This window comes from Apodemus sylvaticus, chromosome 7 (assembly GCF_947179515.1).
Source record: "Apodemus sylvaticus chromosome 7, mApoSyl1.1, whole genome shotgun sequence".
Lineage (NCBI taxonomy): Eukaryota > Metazoa > Chordata > Mammalia > Rodentia > Muridae > Apodemus > Apodemus sylvaticus.
In genome coordinates, this window is record NC_067478.1 from 14375199 (window position 1) to 14394113 (window position 18915).

Here is an 18915-nt window from a genome sequence, read left to right on the forward strand (position 1 = left end):
ATGGAGAGGTGGGCCCTGCTGATCTAATTCAGTTCTCAAGCAGACATAAACATGGAAACCAGATTCCCTACACAAGTAATTTGAAGCAACCTAATGTGCTTCACATAAGCAATTGAATCTGTAGAAAATTAGCATGTTACTCAGTATTTTTTAGAAAGTACTGACAAGTACATCATCAGGGCTGCCCCAGATCATGGACTTTTGGCTCCACAGTGCCAGGAAGGGGTTGATGAGCTCATCTACACAATGAAAGACACTGTGGAGTAGTTTAGGTGTGAGCGCTCTCAGCTGAGTGTATCTGTCTCCAGTGAGTGGGGGCAGGGGCAGGCTGAGAGTCTACACACCTGCAGCTTGCTCCAATCAAAGCCTGATGAGCTGTGGGTGGCCATCCTTCTGACCCTTTGGCCAAGCCTTTAAAATGTGAGGAAGCTGGGGAGGAGAGAGAAGAGTCAGTGTGGACGTAGGCCACAGAAGATGGAGATCCATTTGCCCAGTGTGCCGATGATGAAAATCCTCTCCTATCTGGATGCCTTCACTTTGCTACAGGTTGCCCAAGTGAACAAGGTAAAAGCTCATTGGCTGAGTCCTCCATTGGGTGCATCCTACATAAGGTCCCTTTGGCCTTTCCTGCTCAACATGGAGTCTCAGCTACCCCAGCATCATACTCACAGAGCGTGGTTTCCTTCCTTCCTTCCTCCCTTCCTCCCTCCCTTCCTCCCTCCCTCCCTCCCTCCCTTTCTTCCTTCCTTCCTTCCTTCTTTCCTTCCTTCCTTCCTTCCTTCCTTCCTTCCTTCCTTCCTTCCTTCCTTCCTTCCTTCCTTCCTTCCTTCCTTCCTTCCTTTCTTCCCTCCTAAAACTTAACTCATTCACATCTGTCTACTCAGCTATCACACATATTAGTGTTTTGGGGACTCAGCTGCTTCTCGGAACCAACAGGAGCACCAGCCTACAGAATAGCAAACAGATATATCTAGAACTCACAGGTTAGCATTATCCATCCTGAAGACCTCAAATCCATTTCAATGAGGCAGGAATGGTGGCTCATGCCTACAATTGAAGCACTTGGGAGGTGGAAGCAAGTTGATCAGGAGTGTGGGTCAGACTCAATCACATGAACTTAAACCCAGCCCAGGCTACTAGACACCCTATCTCAGAACAGTAACAGCGATAACACAATTCTACTAAATGAAAAACAAACAAACAAACAAACAAAAAAACCCAACTGCCCTGCAGAGATGCGCTGCTGACACGTGTCATCCTTGAAACTCCGTGTTAGACCTTCAGAGGCTGGCCCTCCTTCCTCTGAGCCCTCAGAAGGTGACTTGTGTTTGCTGGGGTAGGTCTCTCCAGGCTGGCTGGGCCTGGAGAGCTAGGACTGTGTTTGATTAACCTGTGTAGGCCCAGCACAGAACAAATTGAGAGCAGGAGAGGGAGGCGGTTGTTGGTTTAAGGATTCTTTTCTCTCCCATAGAGCTGGAATGCAGTTGCAAGCAGTGATGTCCTGTGGAGGTAAGGAGAGGGGCAGGGTGGGATGGGAAGAGGGGACAAGATGGGGCAGGAAGGGAAGAAGAGGCCTTCTGATTCTGGACCTGGACCTCTGCTGCTCAAAGATGGTTAGTGAATAAATGTTTTAAGCACTGTAACAGTGGATCTAAGGTGAGGTGACTGGGGTCAGCCTGATGGGATTGCAACTGTTCATTGCAGGAAGTTGTGTCAGGAGAGATGGCTCTTCTGTGACAAGGTCAACCCACACCTCCTGGGCACAGAGACATGGAAGCAGTTCTACATTTACCGAACATGGCAAGAACACACCAAGTCCCGAGCAAAACCAAGAGATTTCACTTACAAGGAAATTCCTGCAGAGTTTGGTATGGGTTGGGGTACCCCAGAATAGACACCCACTTGGCTTTTCCCATTCTGTGCGGACCTACATAACAGGCAGGGAATTGTAGCTTAACAGGATGGGGCTGCTGTGCTAGCCTAGCTATGGAACCAATCTGTGATCTGCTGAGTGGTTGCTCCACATTGTAAAACCTGCCCTATCCCTCCCTTTCCCTGACGGGTCGAACCCTTCCCAGTGTGCAGAGAGAATTTAATGGGGAGATTACTACATAGGCTTTAGTATTTATCTTTTTCAAAAAAACTTCCTCAGAACAGTTATCTGATGGAGAAACACTCTTCAAATTTTTTCATTTCTTATTTTTAGTTTGTGTGTATGTGATATGTGTGTATGTATGGCACAGTGTGTGTGAGTGTGTGTGTGTGTGTGTGTGTGTGAAGACAACTTTGTAGAATCTGTCACACCTTCTGTTTGTTTTGAGATAAGGCCTCACTATACAGCCATGGCTAGCCTGGAATTTGATCTGTAGGCTAGGATGGCCTCAAACTCAAGATCTGCCCCTTGCCTTCGCTGGGACTGGTACATCTCTACACCTGGCTTTTTCTTTTTCGTTTCTTTTTCACTCTTTATTTCTTTCCTTTTTTCTTTCCTTCTTTCTTTCCTTCCTTCCTTCCCTCCTCCTCCTCCTCCTCCTCCTCCTCCTCCTCCTCCTCCTCCTCCTCCTCCTCCTCCTCCTCCTCCTCCTCCTCCTTCTTCTTCTTCTTCTTCTTCTTCTTCTTCTTCTTCTCTCTCTCTCTCTCTCTCTCTCTCTCTCTCTCTCTCTCTCTCTCTCTCTCTCTCTCTGTTTTTTAAGACAGGATCTCATGTACCACAGGCTGACCTCAAACTTTCATGTAACAAATACCAATAACCTTGAACTTCGGATCCTTCTGCCTCCACATGAGTACCGGGTCACAATCCATAGGCCTCTAGGAACAGAACCCAGCACCCTGCCCCCTGAGTTACAGCCCCAGCCCCCAGCCCCCATTTTGAATCTATAGAAACAGATTAAAGAGGAAATGTCTCTGAACAAATGACTAGCCTGCAACTTGTTTGGCTGCCTATCACTTCATCCTTTCCACAGCTTTTATCCAAACCTTCAACATGACAGAGGGAAAGGAAACATAGCTCCTTCGGTTTGAGTCGCCCCTCTAATGTCTTGTGTCCACATACTGTTGGGGTTTCCTTGCAGGAGCTCAGGCAAATACATGTTATATCTCAGGGTGTGGCTTAACAAGAAATGGACAAGGCAAGTCAGTTGTCTGTATGGTGTCTTCCATGAACAGGATTTCCACCTGGGATATTCATGAGGTGAGTATGACTGATGAGTAGTAAAAGTTACCTAGATATGAATTCTGATTTCATCTTTTTGTTGTTGGTGAGAATGAGACAGGATACCCCTGTACAGGCCTGGCTGTCTTGGAAGTCCCTCTATAGGTCCACCTCCCTTGACTTCCCATGGGCTCAGATCAAAGTTTTCTACCACCACACCTGATTTTTCCTTCTTCTTACTTTTTCCCCAGATTTAATTATTTTAGATGTATGTTTTCTGTGCATATATGTATGTGTAATACATGTGTCTCTGCTGCCTGTGGAGGTCACAAGAGGGTGGCATGTTGCTTAAAACCTGTAGTTGCAGATGAATGTAAGGTGTGTGTCCTGGGGCTGTGGGCACTGAACTCAGGTCCTCTGCTAAGCCATCTCTGCAGGCCTGTCAGTGTTTCAAAGTTTCCATCATAGACATTGTTCACATACAAGGTCGGATTTACTATTATGTATTCTTTTTTTAAGATATATTTTTTATTTTATATGTGTGTGTGCCTGTGGTAGTGCCTGCTTCCAGAGGCCAGAGGCTGTGAGGTGTTGTGTGGGCTTTGGGAACCCAACTAGGGTCCTCTGCAAGAGCACTAATTGCTCTGAACTGATGAACCATCACTCCACCCCTTACTCCAGGGGTTATTTTGTTGTTGTTGGTGGTGGTGGTTTGGTTAGTTGGTTTGAAACAGGGTTTCACTGTGTAAAAGCCTTGGAGGAAACTTGCTTTGTAGAAAAGGCTGGTCTTGAACTGTGAGATCTGCCAACCTCTGCCTGCTGGGATCATAAGCCTGTACCGTGTCCACCAGGCTACTTCAGGGTGGTGTTCGAGGCTTCTGTGAATCGGACGGTTTCCCTGATCCTTCCTCACTGTGTTTATTGCTACATAGGAAGGGCACTGATTTTTTTCACTTGTTAACTTTGTAGCTTGCCAATTTTCTGGAAGTTATTCAGTTCTCAGAGTTTCCCAGAGGAGACTTGGGGTCTCTAAGTACAGGCTCCTGGTGTCTCAAAATGAGGAAACTCTGGTTTCTCTTTCCTATTGGCCTCTCTTGTATTTGCTTCTCTTGCTTTATTGTTCTAGCTAAAACAATACCACATTAAATAAGAGTAGAAAGTGTGGATATACTTGTCTTGTTGATATTTTTATTCTATTTGAAGAGGTACAGTAAAGAAACTGCTGACTTTACTGCCCCATGACATGATTAAGGTTTTTTTATTGTAGATATGAGAGAACGGCCAGAGGCATCTGGAAGAGTCCAGAGCAGCCAGAGTAAGAAGTAGACTGTGCGGTGTTTTTAAAAGGCCAGGATATGTTTTGTAGAGCACAGGATGGTGAGGTGGGAGGGGCGCCTTGGCGGGGAGGCCCAGGCTGAGGCAGCCTTTGCCCTGAGGTACCAGACATAGGATGGGTAGAATGTAGACTCAAGTTTATTTAGAGCATGGGAAGGGAAGTGGAGAAGGGAGCAGAGACAGAGAAAGATGGAGAGAGAGAAAGGGACAAAGAGAGGAGAGCAGAGGCCGGTCAGAAAATGTGGAGAGGAAGGGGGAAGGGGAAAGAGGGAAAAAGGTGTTAGAGGGAGAAAAGTGTCAGACAGGAGCGACAGAGAGAGCCAGGAGGGGCCGCACTGCTCCTTTTAGAGCAAGCCAGGCCTACCTGGCTGTTGTCAGGTAACTGTTGGCTAGAGGCTAGAAGGATGCTAACTTTCCTCCATTTTGGTTCAATTTTAATAAGGAGAAATTAGAAAGAGGCCATGGTGACCAGGAATAGGGTCCTTGTGATTGTTAGCTACTTCCTGCTGACTTTGGGACAGCCTGTCAGGGAAACCTAAGAAAATGGAGATGGGTATGTTGGTCCTGTATTAGGGGAGTCACTTGTTTCCTTGCTGTTCAGGTTCTGTAGGTCCATCTGTGGGTAGGGAGGAGCAGATCCAGTAGAAGCGTCTGTCTGTGAGAGCAGGCACTGGCACATCTGTGGGTTGCTTCTCTGTAGCTGTTCTGGATGTAGATTTTGAGTAAACACCTGGACTTAGCAAGATGCTGAAACACTTACATATATTAGAGGTAGAGAATAAAGTTAAGTAGTTTGGGGATTTTTTTTTTTTAAAAAGGCCTTAAGTGTACATTTGAAACCCTTAGGTCTTGGTGGTTGGGGTGAGAGGAGTCCCAGTCCCAGGGAACAAGAGAGGAATCCCACCCTCTGGAATAGGCAACAGGTAGAGACTTGGGCTATTGATTGGCAGGTGTACTTAGCTTGATGGAATGTGTTTGGTCCATCAAAGGTGGATCTAAGTGGATTTCCTTGCACTTATAAGTTTAAAAAAGAGATAAATCTGTTAACAGCATGAACACTCTTTAAGACGAGATTAGGGAAGACAAATCTTTTTTGGAGCAGAAGGAGCAAGAAGGGCTTTTTCCTTCTATCTGGGAGACTGAACATATATGTATATATATAAATTTAGCACAGTGAGAAACATGTTTAACTTTACATTTAAAAGACAAATTATAGGAAACTTGAAAATTTGACCATGTGAATATGATAGTTGATTATATAGTTTAGTATGAGAAACACCTTAAGTCTATAGTTAAGAATGATAGAGAAGGGCTGGAGAGATGGCTCAATGGTTAAAGGCACTGACTGGCCTTCCGGAGGTCCTGAGTACAAATCCCAGCAACCACATGGTGACTCACAACCATTCTTAGTGAGATCTGACACCCTCTTCTAGGGTGTCTGAAGACAGGTACGGTGTACTTACATATAATAAATAAATAAATCTGAAAAAAATAGAGAAATGATATGGGATCATGGCAACACCAGAGTCAGGGCAGATCGTGAAAGGTGATTAAGGTTTCTTGACAGAGTCATTGGAGAAGCTGTAAGTGGCAGCTGTGAGTTAGTTCCTGGGGGTACACATAGCCAGCGATCTTTAATGTGTCCAGGTTGTGTGACACTAAGGAGTTAGGACAAGGTCAGGGTCTGAAGCAGAAGACAAAAGAAATGACAGGTTAGTGTCTTTTATGAGAAGGATTTCAAAGAAGTAATGACCTTGGGGGAGTGTAAGAATGTTTTGTGGTGGGTGAGACGGGTCTAGACCCCTAAGGGCCACAGCTCCAACTACCTTGTCATCTCCATTGTTTCCCTTGGAGACAATAGTGTCATCCATCTGGTGGGACCTCAGTGGACAATGCCATCTCCACTCAGACACAGGATGTCTGTTCATCAGACCCAGAGGATGAGAAGCTTTTTCCTGTGTAGGAGGAACATGGGAAAAATGACTCATTTTGTCTTAGGCAACATGAGACATTTAACTTTCTGGGTATCCTCCCTTTGTCCACAGTTAGTCCAAGCCCTGGCAGCAGGCAAGGCAACGGAGCAGTGATTCTCAGTGGTTATCACACCACAATTTAGGCAGTCGTGTTGCTGTGCCCATATGACTCAGAGATCTTGGGGCGGGCGGGGGATTCACTGTCAGGGTTTGGGAGTCTCTGTCTATTATACTAAAACACTTAACATTTCATTTCACAGATTTTTGACAAGACTGAAAGCCAGTATCTATTAAGTATATCTGAGTTAGACAATTTAGGTTTGTTTAATTGTTCTACAATGTATCTTGTACATAGAGAGAGTACATTGCAACATTATGACAATACCAAAAACAAAGGTAAAGAAACTTTTTGGCAGATAGGAACTGGTTTCAGAAGTTCCTGAGAAATACTGACTCAAAGGGGAGATTACATTTATTGGGAAGGAGAGGTTATTAATAATTTTCATGAAAATGTATCTAAGGCTTAGAAATGAATATATTGATTGCTGCCTCTAATATTTTACTAAATTTAATTATACTTTTGGATTTGATTCATTGATGCTGCTGCTGGTGGAGTGTGTGTGTATGTGTGTGTGTGTGTGTGTCTGTGATTTTTAAAAAAAACTGGACTTATTTATTTTATTTGCTCTATCTGCATGTACACCTGCATATCCAAAGTTGGCATCAGATTCCATTACAGATGGTTGTGAGCCGCCATGTGGTTGCTGGGAATTGAACTTAGGACCTCTGGAAGAGCAAACAGCACTCTTAAACACTGAGCCATCTCTCCTGACCCTTGATGTTTGTTTGTTTTTCTTAACTAAAGGAAAGCCTGGAAGAGAACTTGTTTTTCTCATTTGCAATGTATAAGAATTGATACAATAACCAGTTTTGGAATTGATTCATTGTGAACAGGTCTGTTTCAAGTGTTATAAATCTTACTAGTGCCAGAAGTGGTAGCACAGGTCTTTAACTCCATCAATCAGAAGGCAGAGGAAGCAGAGTTTGAAGCCAGCCTGGTTTACATAGAGAGTTTGGGGAGAGTAACAGTATAGAGTGACCAAGTAACCCTGTCTCAAAAAACAAACAAACAAAAAAACCAAAAAAAAAAAAAAAAAAAAAAAAAAGAACCCAGCCCCACTAGAATTGCCGATAGGCATAAGCTCCCTGCTTGCACTGTCACTAAAAGGTGAACTGACTCTGAGCACAGGGCCGATGATTGTTCTTCATCCATGTTTGTGGGAGGTGGTTCTCCTCTTCCATGTGGTCCCTGGGGATTGACCTCTTGTCATGAGGTTCAGTGGCTGCTGCCCTTCCCTGCTGAGCCATCTTGGCAGCCATGTTCTTCTTTCTGGTCTGTACAGTGAGTGTGTGCTCGCCTCTGAGCATAATGCATGTGTCCTGTTTTCCTGTCCACTTCTGCCCCAAATAATCTAGATATTTGTTTTCCTCTTTGTGTTTCTTTTTGTTTTCATATACATAGGTACTCTGTCTGCTAGTATGTCCATGTGAGAGTATCAGATCCCCCAGAACTGGAGTTACACACAGTTGTGAGCTGTCATGTGTGTGCTGGGAGTTGAGCCACAGTCCTTTATGCCATGAGCTGTTTTTAACTAGACTGCTGTGCCATCTCTCCAGCCCTGTGTTTCTTTTTCTTTTTTCAGATACTCTTGTAATGTAGTCCCAGCTGTCCTACAACTTGGCATGTAGACCAGGCTGGCCTAAAGCTGCTAGTGACCTTCCTGCCTCTGCCTCCCTGGGCTGGGATTCTAGGCATGTGCTACCATGTCCAGCGAGGGATGCTTAGAGCTTTCATAATATTTTCTTTAAGGAAGAAGTCAGGGTTTCCAGTCTAGATGAGGCTTGGAAATATAGCTGCTGGGTGAAACCGGTTGCACTAGAGGTGCTCAGACATGAAGATGCTCTTGTTCACCAGGGTGTTATGACCTGGGTAAGCCCCATACAGCCTGCCTATATCCACCTGTTGACTACCCTCCCTGAGATGCACATTGCAGTCACTGTAGATACAGGATCAACTATCAAACTGTGGGACTGTCAGAACAAGGAAGCTCTGGCGACTAAAGCCCTGTTATCTCCCTGTGAATTACTGAAAGCTGTTGATACCCAGAATGGTCCGATTGTCTTGGTAAGTGGCCCCATCCCCCCACCCCCACCCCCACCCCGAATCTGGAGTAGTCACACAGAACAAAACACTTGCCAACTTGAGGTCTCGATATCAAATCTCAACTTGCCTTCTTGGAGTCTCTGCAAACCCTGAGAGTCAATCACAGTAAACCACAAACATGGCCATCCCTTAGCCTTTGACCTATTTCATGTGCATTTTCTTAAGCCATTCTCTTAAAAATATCATTTTAAAATTCATTCCTGGAATATGGGGATAGATGGCTCAGTGGGTAGCAATGTTTGCTGTGCAAGCATGAAGACCTGAGTTCAAATCCCTGACACTCACATATATAGTGTAATGTGGCTACATGTACCTGTATCCCCAGTGTTGTTGGGGATGGAAACACAAGGGTCACTGGGACTAGACACCTCTAGCCAAGGCAGCCTAGCTCCAAGTTCAATAAGAGACTCTCTCAGGAAATCAGGAGAAGAGTGATCTAACAGGATACTTGGCATCCTTTTCTGTTTTCCATGTATGTCCATGTATGTAATCTACATGTACATACACAAAAATACATATACCAGGCACACACACACATACACACAATTTTTCTATGAGCCTTTACATCTCTTTATCTTTGAAATGTTTATTATTCCTATCCATATCAATTTGGATATGGATAATAGAGAAAAATGTGAATTTCATCAGATACTGAGAAAACAGGATAATGATGATATCCCAGTGATTCCTGGGGAAGAGTGCTTTAAGGATTAGAAAACCTTTATATTTTTTCTTACCTCATGTGTTACCTCATGTCTCATGATGTAGACCTGGCTGGCCTAGAACTCACTGTGTAGACTAGGGTGTTCTAACTCACAGAGATCAGACTGCTCTGCCTTCTGAGTGTTGGGTTTAAAAATATATCTAAAATCGTCCTACAAAAGTTTCTTTAAAAATATCCTTCAGGGCATGCTGGTGCATGTCACAGAGGCAGGTATTTGAGGCCAGCCTGATCTACAGAGTGATTTCCAGGATAGCCAGGGATAAACAAAGAAATGTTGTCTCAAAAAACCCAAAAGGAAAAAAATTATTTAGTATGTTAATATTTAGCCTGCAAGTGTGTCAATGTATCAACTATATTTCTGTGTCTGTGTCTCTGTGTCTCTGTGTCTCTGTCTCTCTGTCTCTCTGTCTCTCTGTCTCTCTGTGTCTCTCTGTCTCTGTCTCTGTCTCTTTCTCTCTGTCCCTTTCTCTTGTGCTCAGCAGTTACCCACTGAGTCATCCACCTGCCCCAGGTCTAGAGAGTCTTATTCCATGGGATCAGCCCAGACACTCTGTGAGGCAGGCTGGTCAGAGCTTTGGATCTGGTCACTGGACTTGAAGACACAGTGGTGTATCTCAGAGCAGGTAGCACTGCTTCCTCCATGCTTAACCTTTTCCCACTGACCAGGTGCTGGTGCTCTGATTTCAGGCAGGAGATACCTTGGGTAACCTCTATGTCTTTAGGATCCCTGACTTACACCTCATTTCCAGAGTCAATGTATTCCCATACGGTATTGATGGAATCTACTGCTCTCCTCAGAAGAAATGGGTCTTTGTGAATAAGAAACACCCACATATCTTCCCAAAGGTAGGTCTGTTCTAGCAACTCCAGGGTAAAGGTGGGAGACAGTGGGAAGGTCCAGCCCTCAGGGAGGTCCAGGGAGACCACTCCCCCTCTCCTAAGCCCTATCATAAGAAAAGCCAGCATACACTAAGAAAAGAGTAACGTCTTGGAAGGAGTCACGTGACCAGTCACAATGGCAAAGGTATATCAGTGAACTGTCTGTGAAATGTGTCTGAGCCAAAGGCAGAATGCAGGTGAAATAGCAGTCCCCAGAAACCTTAGCTGACCCTGAACTCAAAGCGATTTTCTTTTTTTTTTCTTTTTTTTTATTCGATATATTTTTTATTTACATTTCAAATGATTTCCCCTTTTCTAGCCCTCTACTCCTCTAAAGTCCCATAAGCCTCCTTCCCTCCCCCTGTTCTCCCACCCGCCCCTTCCCACTTCCCTGTTCTGGTTTTGCCCTATACTGCTTCACTGAGTCTTTCCAGAACAAGGGGCCACTCCTCCGTTCTTCTTGTACCTCATTTGATGTATGGATTATGTTTTGGGTATTCCAGTTTTCTAGGTTAATATCCACTTATTAGTGAGTGCATACCATGATTGATCTTTTGAGATTGGGTTATCTCACTTAGTATGATGTTCTCCAGCTCCATCCATTTGCCTAAGAATTTCATGAATTCATTGTTTCTAATGGCTGAATAGTACTCCATTGTGTAGATATACCACATTTTTTGCATCCACTCTTCTGTTGAGGGATACCTGGGTTCTTTCTAGCTTCTGGCTATTATAAATAGGGCTGCTAGGAACATAGTGGAACATGTATCCTTATTACCTGCTGGGGAATCCTCTGGGTATATGCCCAGGAGTGGTATAGCAGGATCTTCTGGAAGTGAGGTGCCCAGTTTTCGGAGGAACCGCCAGACTGATTTCCAGAGTGGTTGTACCAATTTGCAACCCCACCAGCAGTGGAGGAGTGTTCCTCTTTCTCCACATCCTCGCCAACACCTGTTGTCTCCTGAATTTTTAATCTTAGTCATTCTGACTGGTGTAAGGTGAAACCTCAGGGTTGTTTTGATTTGTATTTCCCTAATGGCTAATGAAGTTGAGCATTTTTTTAAGATGCTTCTCTGCCATCTGAATTTCTTCAGGTGAAAATTCTTTGTTTAGATCTGTACCCCATTTTTTAATAGGGTTATTTGGTTTTCTGGAGTCTAACTTCTTGAGTTCTTTATATATATTGGATATTAGCCCTCTATCTAATGTAGGGTTGGTGAAGATCTTTTCCCAATTTGTTGGCTGCCAATTTGTCCTTTTGATGGTGTCCTTTGCCTTACAGAAACTTTGCAATTTTATGAGGTCCCATTTGTCAATTCTTAATCTTAGAGCATATGCTATTGGTGATCTGTTCAGAAACTTTCCCCCTGTACCGATGTCCTCAAGGGTCTTCCCCAGTTTCTTTTCTATTAGCTTCAGAGTGTCTGGCTTTCTATCAATGCCTGACACAATTACCAGTAGCTGACAGAGTTTACATAAGTGCTACCATACCGAGTGCTTTATATAGTGCCTTCTCTCTTACCTGCCAGCTCTCTGGTGCTTGTTTCTTAGGTAGTGTGAGAGAGATGGTCTGCTCAGAGGCCAAGTACTCCTCAGGGCCCAAGCTTATTTATTTGGTTTTCTCCATTGATATATTTTCAAAGAAGCCTGGGTTACAGTGTGACAGTCTCAATGCCTCATTTTTTTTTTAAAGTGTAGACCAGCCCTGGACTCGACCTCTACACAGGGAAAATGTACTTAACCAAGCTCTTCCTGATGTGTCCATTGCAGGGATTTTACCTGGGTCAGGGATTCTATTCTGTCTCTGAATATGATAGGAGGGGCAGGAAGACTGTGAGTTATTCTGACCCTGAGCTGGAGTAATGGCTGCTCTGCCCTGCCCTGGGTGAGGAACAGATGCGGCCAGTCCTGGGTTTCTTTCAAAGTCCCTTTTCTGGAGTGCACATGTGCCAGGCTAAAGATGTGTTACTCTTCATTGATTCCACTGGGCAATCCTCTCTGCAGGTGTTTTACATGAGCAGTTTACTGAGGACATCAGAATTCTCTGCCCCTGTGTCTACCAGTCTCGAATTTTCATTGTGCGAAAGAGCCTTCTGGACCCCAAGGAGGGAAGACAGGATAACAATGATGTCCAGAAGTGCCCCCCCCAGTAAACACAACATTTGTCACATTTGATATGAAGCTGGAACAGATCAAGAACAAAATGATTGTAAAAGGTAAACCTTAGAAAATTATCTAGCCAGACATGATGGCACATGCCCAAACTCAGGAGACTGAGTCAGGAGAGCTTCATAGAGGATGCTGTCTCACAAACAAAAATGAGGGAGTTGAGACCATGGTTTAGCATGTACACATGTTACATGCATGCATGCAGACATGTACAAAGACACACAGAGATACACACACATACACACATGCTCATAAATTAAAAAATAAAAACAGAAGGCCAAGAAAGATAGTGTTCACATTTAATGTCAACATTCAGGAGGAGAGACTCATATATGTCTCTGTGTTCCAGGCCAGCCTGATCTATGCAGTGAGTACCAGGTTAGCCAGGAATGCACAGTGAGACCTTGTCTCAATAACAGGAAATCTCAAATGACAAGCAATAAAGGAATATATTATGGGGTGTTAAAATGTCTTAGGGCCCTGGTTCTCTACCTATGGGTCATGACCCCTGTGGTAAATTCTCTCTTCCAAATACTTTAATCACAAGTGATAACAGTAGCAAACTTACCATTATGAAGTAGCAATGAAGGTAACTTTATGGCTGGGGTGACTCCCCAAGGCCACATGAGAACTGTGTTAAAGTTCAGTAGGAAACATTAGGAAGGCAGAGAAGCCCTGGCTTAGAGGACAGAGACATTTAACTACCAAGCCTGGCAACCTAGTTCAATAACTGGGGACCACATGATGGAGGAGAGATCCAAATCCCTCAAGTTTTCCCCTGACGCACACATGTGTACTGTGGCATGAATACCTACACAAAAATTACAATGTGAAAGCTATTTTTAAAAGAAATCCCAATTTCTCCTGTGTCTCCTGCAAGTGCTCATAGTAAGCTATAAATGCTTGTCATTGTTTTGTATTTTCAGGCTTTGAAGACAGGGTTTCTCTGTGCAGCCATGGCTAACCTGGAACTTGCTCTGTAGACCAGGCTGGCCTAGACCTTGGAGATCCCTGGCCTGTGCAGGGATTGTGGATCTCCACACAATGCTGCTGCACATGATGTTTCTGTAAAGGGAGCAGGAGGCTCCTTGGCCGGATGTGAACTTGGGCCTATTTGATGGTCACTGCACTAGCGAGCTACAGTTCTCTCAGGCAGACATGTTTCCATTTCTGTCTTGTAATAGAGACTGGGTTCTACTGTCCTCAGTACAGTTGTCTTTCCAATGTTTGAGCTATTGACTGTCCACACCGTCCCTGTGTCACAGCCTGCCTTCCCATGGTCATGGACATGGACTTGTCAGATCAATGGACTGTTGTTTGTTGTCTCTATGAGACTAGCATGCTATGGAAGTAGGGATTTACTTTTCGCTAAGCATTAAGGATTTTGTTCTTGCTTAAATAATTAAAAAAATTGCCTCTGTATTTTGTGTTTTTGGAACAGGACATTTGTTTTCAAGCTTCTTGTTGCAAGAAGAGAGCCCAGAATGGATGGGAGTCAGTGATAAGGATGTGATTGTTTGTGCAACTGTGTCCTCTCTCCTGCTCTTCAACATGAATGGTCTCTATCTGCAGACATTTCAGTACAGCTCTGAGGAGGTCTTGAGCCTGTGGGTGGTACGTTTAGAATGTTTCCCTCCAGTGGGGTTTTTTAAAAATAGATTTATATTTTTTAAAAATTCATACTGTTGGTGTGTGCACATGTGCACTTGTACTTGGGAGAGCACTTGCAGAGGCCAGAGGCCAACTTCCTGGCATTAGTCTCTCTCTTTCCACCTTCACATGGGCTCAGAGCACCAGGCTCGCTCAGCAGGTGCCTCTACCTGATGAGCCATCTCCTAGGTCCTCTCCCTGTCTTTTGATCTGACATTGACTCCAGCCTGCTCACAGTTGGGTGTTCTTTGAAGGACCCTGTTCATGTCATTGTCAGCTTTAAGGATGGCTCTTTGGATGTGTACGCGTGGGAGGAGAGAACCCCAAGGCTCAGGAGGTATTATCAGCTGCAAAAGAGGAGATGTCTGCCACTGCAAAGGTGAGCTCTGCTTCTTGATTTCAACTGTACATTAATTAATCAATTAATTAATTGATTGATTGATTTTTAAACATTTCTAGGATGTAGAGATGGCCCAGCAGTTAGGAGCACTGGCTGCTCTTCCAGAGGACTTGGGTTCAATCCCCAGCATCCATGTGGTGACTCACAACTTTCTGTGACTCCAGTTCCAGGGGATCTGACTGACTCCTTCACACAAATGCATTTAAAGGTTACCATATTAAAAAGTTCTAAGTAAAAATGCATTTTGGGAAATGCACTTTCTATGAAAAGACATGACTAAATTTATGATCTCTAGCATCACACAGAACAGACATGGTGCTATGTCTGTGTAATATTTAAGAAGCAGAGGCAGGAGGATCCAGAAGTTCAAGGTCACCTTCTACTGTTTAAGAAGGTTGGCAGTCATTTGGGTTCATTGCAAAATCATCACAAACAAACAAATTAGGAACTGGCCAAGCATAGCACAGTCCTTATTCCCAGTACTCCGGGGCAGAGTCAAGTGGCTATCTTCTCAGTTCTAGGCCAGCCTGGTCTACAGAGTGAGTCCCAGCACAGCCAGGGCTATAGAGAGAGATTATGTATTAGGAATGAAGGGAGGGAGGGAGAAGAAAGAATTGCTTGTTCTTGGGATCTCAGCACATGCAGTCATGTCGACAGTCTCAGGCCCACAGTAGAAGTGTGGGGGACTGCATCCTCCTAGCTTGTCTTTAATGGCAGGATGGTTCCCCTGAGTGTGGCCCCCACTTGGTTGCTCATCAGTGAGCTGTCATTATCTTCATTTGGCTAGTTTTCCTTGGAGTTTTACTTGCCTTCATTTCAGTTATTTTCAGTGATCATGGTGTGGTGGCACAGGCCCCAAACCCTGCACCCAGGCTGCTGAAGCAAATGTTGATTGACTTTTAGCAAGACAGCCTGATGCAATCTCTAAAGGAAAAAGAAAAATATGAGTCCTCCTTGTTACAAGATCTCTCTGTGTAACTTCTTCAGTCTTGGGATCAAGCTGGCTTTGAACTCCATCTTGAGATCCACCTGTCTCTGCCTCAGGATTACTGGGACTAAACTGTTTGCCCAGCGACTCTTTTTAACTAGGGTTAAGAGCACATGACAATTTACCAATGTTATTTATATTACATGTATGACTTAAAGATATTTCTCCCTCTGTACATAGAGGCATACAGCTATAATTCCAGCATTTAGGAAACTAAGGCAGAAGAATTTCTTCAAGTTTGAGGGTAGTCTATGCTACCTTCAGACTCAGTGCAAATCTGGGCTATACAATGAAACCTTTATTCAATTTTCCCATAGTCTGTGTGGGTTCTTTTTGTTCTCTTGATTGTTTCTTGCTGTTGTGGTTGTTGTTGTTTGGTAGGTTTTGGTGTTTTGTTTGTTTGTTTTCTCCACTGTGCTGTGGGAAGACTTTGTAGTTTGATTCAGTTGCATTTGTTACTTCTTGCTTTGGCTGCTGGTACTTGGGAATTCTTAGCTGTAGCTGTCCTCAGGTTACATTCGAAGAGGTTACTGGGTCACCTGGAAGGAAAGCTGGGGATGGGAACAGGGTGGCCAGAGAACCATGGAGTCAAGAGGAGATTTCCTGCTCAAGACTCAAAGTTTAATGGAGGTCCCCAAATATATATATAGGTGGGGGAAGACCTTTTCCCCAAAGGCTGGAAACAGGTCTGCAGAACTGTTCTGCTTGCTCCACTGGAGGTTGGCATCAGGTGTCAGCTAGTGTCTCTCAGGAAGAAGCTATCCTTGGAGAACAATGGGCTTCACATTGGTCTGAGCTCTTCACCCTAGGTGGAGGGGATTATGGCTAGCACAGGAATTCCTGCTCAAATGTTGGGAGAAGAACTTCACCTTTGTCAAGGTCAAGTCGTGCCAGGTGGCAAAGCACCCCAATATGGCTCTCTACACCTAGCCAAGAGCTCCTGCCTAGACCTGAGTCATGGAGCTTTTTCTACAGATTCTCTTAGTCATTTTCCAGTCTCAGATCTAGTCTTTCCTTCCGTGTGTTATGAGTAGATTATTGAATTGTTTAGTAGAGGGAGGTATAAGAATATGCTGGCCTTTTAATCATCCTGATACCATTTATTGGAGAGCCAAATCCTTGTTCTTAAAAATAAACCAACACATAGTAGAAGTGCAGGTTCTTCTCCTAGGCTCTGATGCATCTGTTTGATGGAAGTGTCCTTCATCTTGCTTGGAGCACAAGATCTTGCTGTGACATAATTAAAAATCTGATACAGTGATAGCTTCATTTTTTGTTGTTTTAAGAAGTCCTTGACTATGAAAAGTGTGTGTGTGTGTGTTTGTGTGTGTTCATCTGTGTCTGTCTGTGGGTGTTTGAACATGTGGATGTATGTTATTTTGAGACATCTTGTATACCCCCCCCCCAGACTGACCTCAAACTTGCAACATAGTTAAGGGTAGCCTAAAACTTTGTGTGTCGAAGGCTTGCATTGAACTCCTGAACCTTCCCCCTCTCACTCAGTCTTGGTTGTTTTCATAGATATTAGTTTCTTCTCCTTCAGGATTTGGAAAGGGCTCTACCATGGCTTCCTGGCCTCTATGATGTGCTGGAAGGTCTATTGCTATTGGGATCTGTCATTCTATAGATGATCAGGTGTAATGTCCCTCTGATTTCAAGTTTTTTATTTAATTTTTAGAAACTCGATCTTGGTGAGTCTAGTGTGAAGGGTTGGATCTTAATATATTTGGCCTTGATCTGCTTTTGACTCTGTAGACTATCCAGTAGACTTACACTTTGGGGAAGGTATTTTGACTTTCCTATGCTGGGCGAGTAAATCCAGGGTCTTGCACATGTAAAGGATGAACTCTGATAATGAACTTTACCCCAAAATTTCAGGGAATTTTGATGTGTTGTCATCATGCCAAGAGGACAGAAATAGGGGTGCCATTTTTACCACCTCGTTCAAAGGAGAATATGGGTGTGGCTGACAGGATGTGGCCAGAGTCTACAAGGCCACAAAAAGGAGGCTGTGTACTTTCCCAGGGCAGGTCTGACACTTATGAACCCCTGAGTGATCTGGAAGAGATTTCCTTCAGTAGGAAAGAGAAGAATGATTGACATGTGCCCCACCATCTCCACGCCCCCCTAGAGGGGAGGGGATGCATTGCTGTATTCATTCTGAGTGGACCAAGTTTGGCTAAGGGAACACAACTCAATTTTAAAATAAACTTATACATTAACATCTTTGTTTTTTTTTTTTTTCTGAGACAAGGGCTCACTATCTAGCCTAGCCTAACCTCAAATTGCCTCAAACTCTGTCAATTCTCTGGCCTCAGCCTCCTGAGCTGAAGTGATTTATAGGTATGTGGCCTCACACCCGGCTGCTCTCTCTGTTCTTAGGTAATGTACTGACCAACTGAGAATTGAGAAATGTGGCAGAGGTCTACTGCAGAAGGCTGGGACTGGAACTCATGCTATGAATGACAGCCTTCCTTTGCCAGTGTGCACAGTTACTCAAAATTAACCTGAGCTGGCTCAGCAGTTTAGGCAACTGCCACCAAGCCTGACAAATTCAGTCTCTGGAACATGCTTGGTGAAAGGAGCAAACTGGGTCCCACAAGTTATTATCTATCCATTCCATGAATAGGAGCATATGCATGCACTCAGGACACACACATATACAGGCACATACACATACACACACATGACAAATAAGAATTTTTTTATTTCTTTATCTTTTGTATGTGAGTACTGGGTAGATGTCTTCTGACACAGCAGAAGAGGACATCGGGTCACATTACAGCTGATTGTGAGCCACCATGTAGTTGCTGGGAATTGAACTCAGAACCTCTGGGATCAGTCAGTGCTCTAAACCAGTGAGTCATCTCTCCAGCCCCCCTGACAAATAAGTATTTAAAAGTTTTAAATAGAGTCAGGACTCTAATGAAAAGTCAGGCCTTTAATCATCAGTTGATAAAGTTCACTCCCATTTGAGTGCTGACATATTGGTTTTTCCCTTTGGCAGCTTCATTCCCAGAGCACTATGTGATGATGTGAGCATATTTCAAGTGGTGAGAAATGGTTCCTGCCCCTGCTTTCTCATGGCATATACCTTGAACATATGCTCTTGAAAACTGAGTGTGTTGTGTGTCCTCTTCCTCAATGATAATAAATGTCTATTTGCAAGCCCAGGCAGGTGATTTCAGTGTTGCTAAGAACTGAAGAGGCCCAATGTGGCAGTGCACACCTTTGATCCTGACACTGGGGATGCAGAGGCAAGGGGAAGATCTGAGTTCTGAGGCCAGCCTGGTCTACAGAGCTAGTTCAGGCCAATCAGGGCTACATCATGAGAACCCATCTCTAAAACAATTTCCGTGGCTATAAATACAACCAATTTGACTGTGACACCTGTCATTTTATTGCTATAGGATTGAGTCACA

The 18915-nt window shown here is 44.1% G+C and overlaps 1 pseudogene; it reads left to right on the forward strand.

Moving 5' to 3' along the window:
• Positions 1–474: 474 nt before the first annotated feature.
• LOC127688501 (F-box/WD repeat-containing protein 15-like) lies at positions 475–18606 on the forward strand (annotated as a pseudogene).
• Positions 18607–18915: the final 309 nt, after the last annotated feature.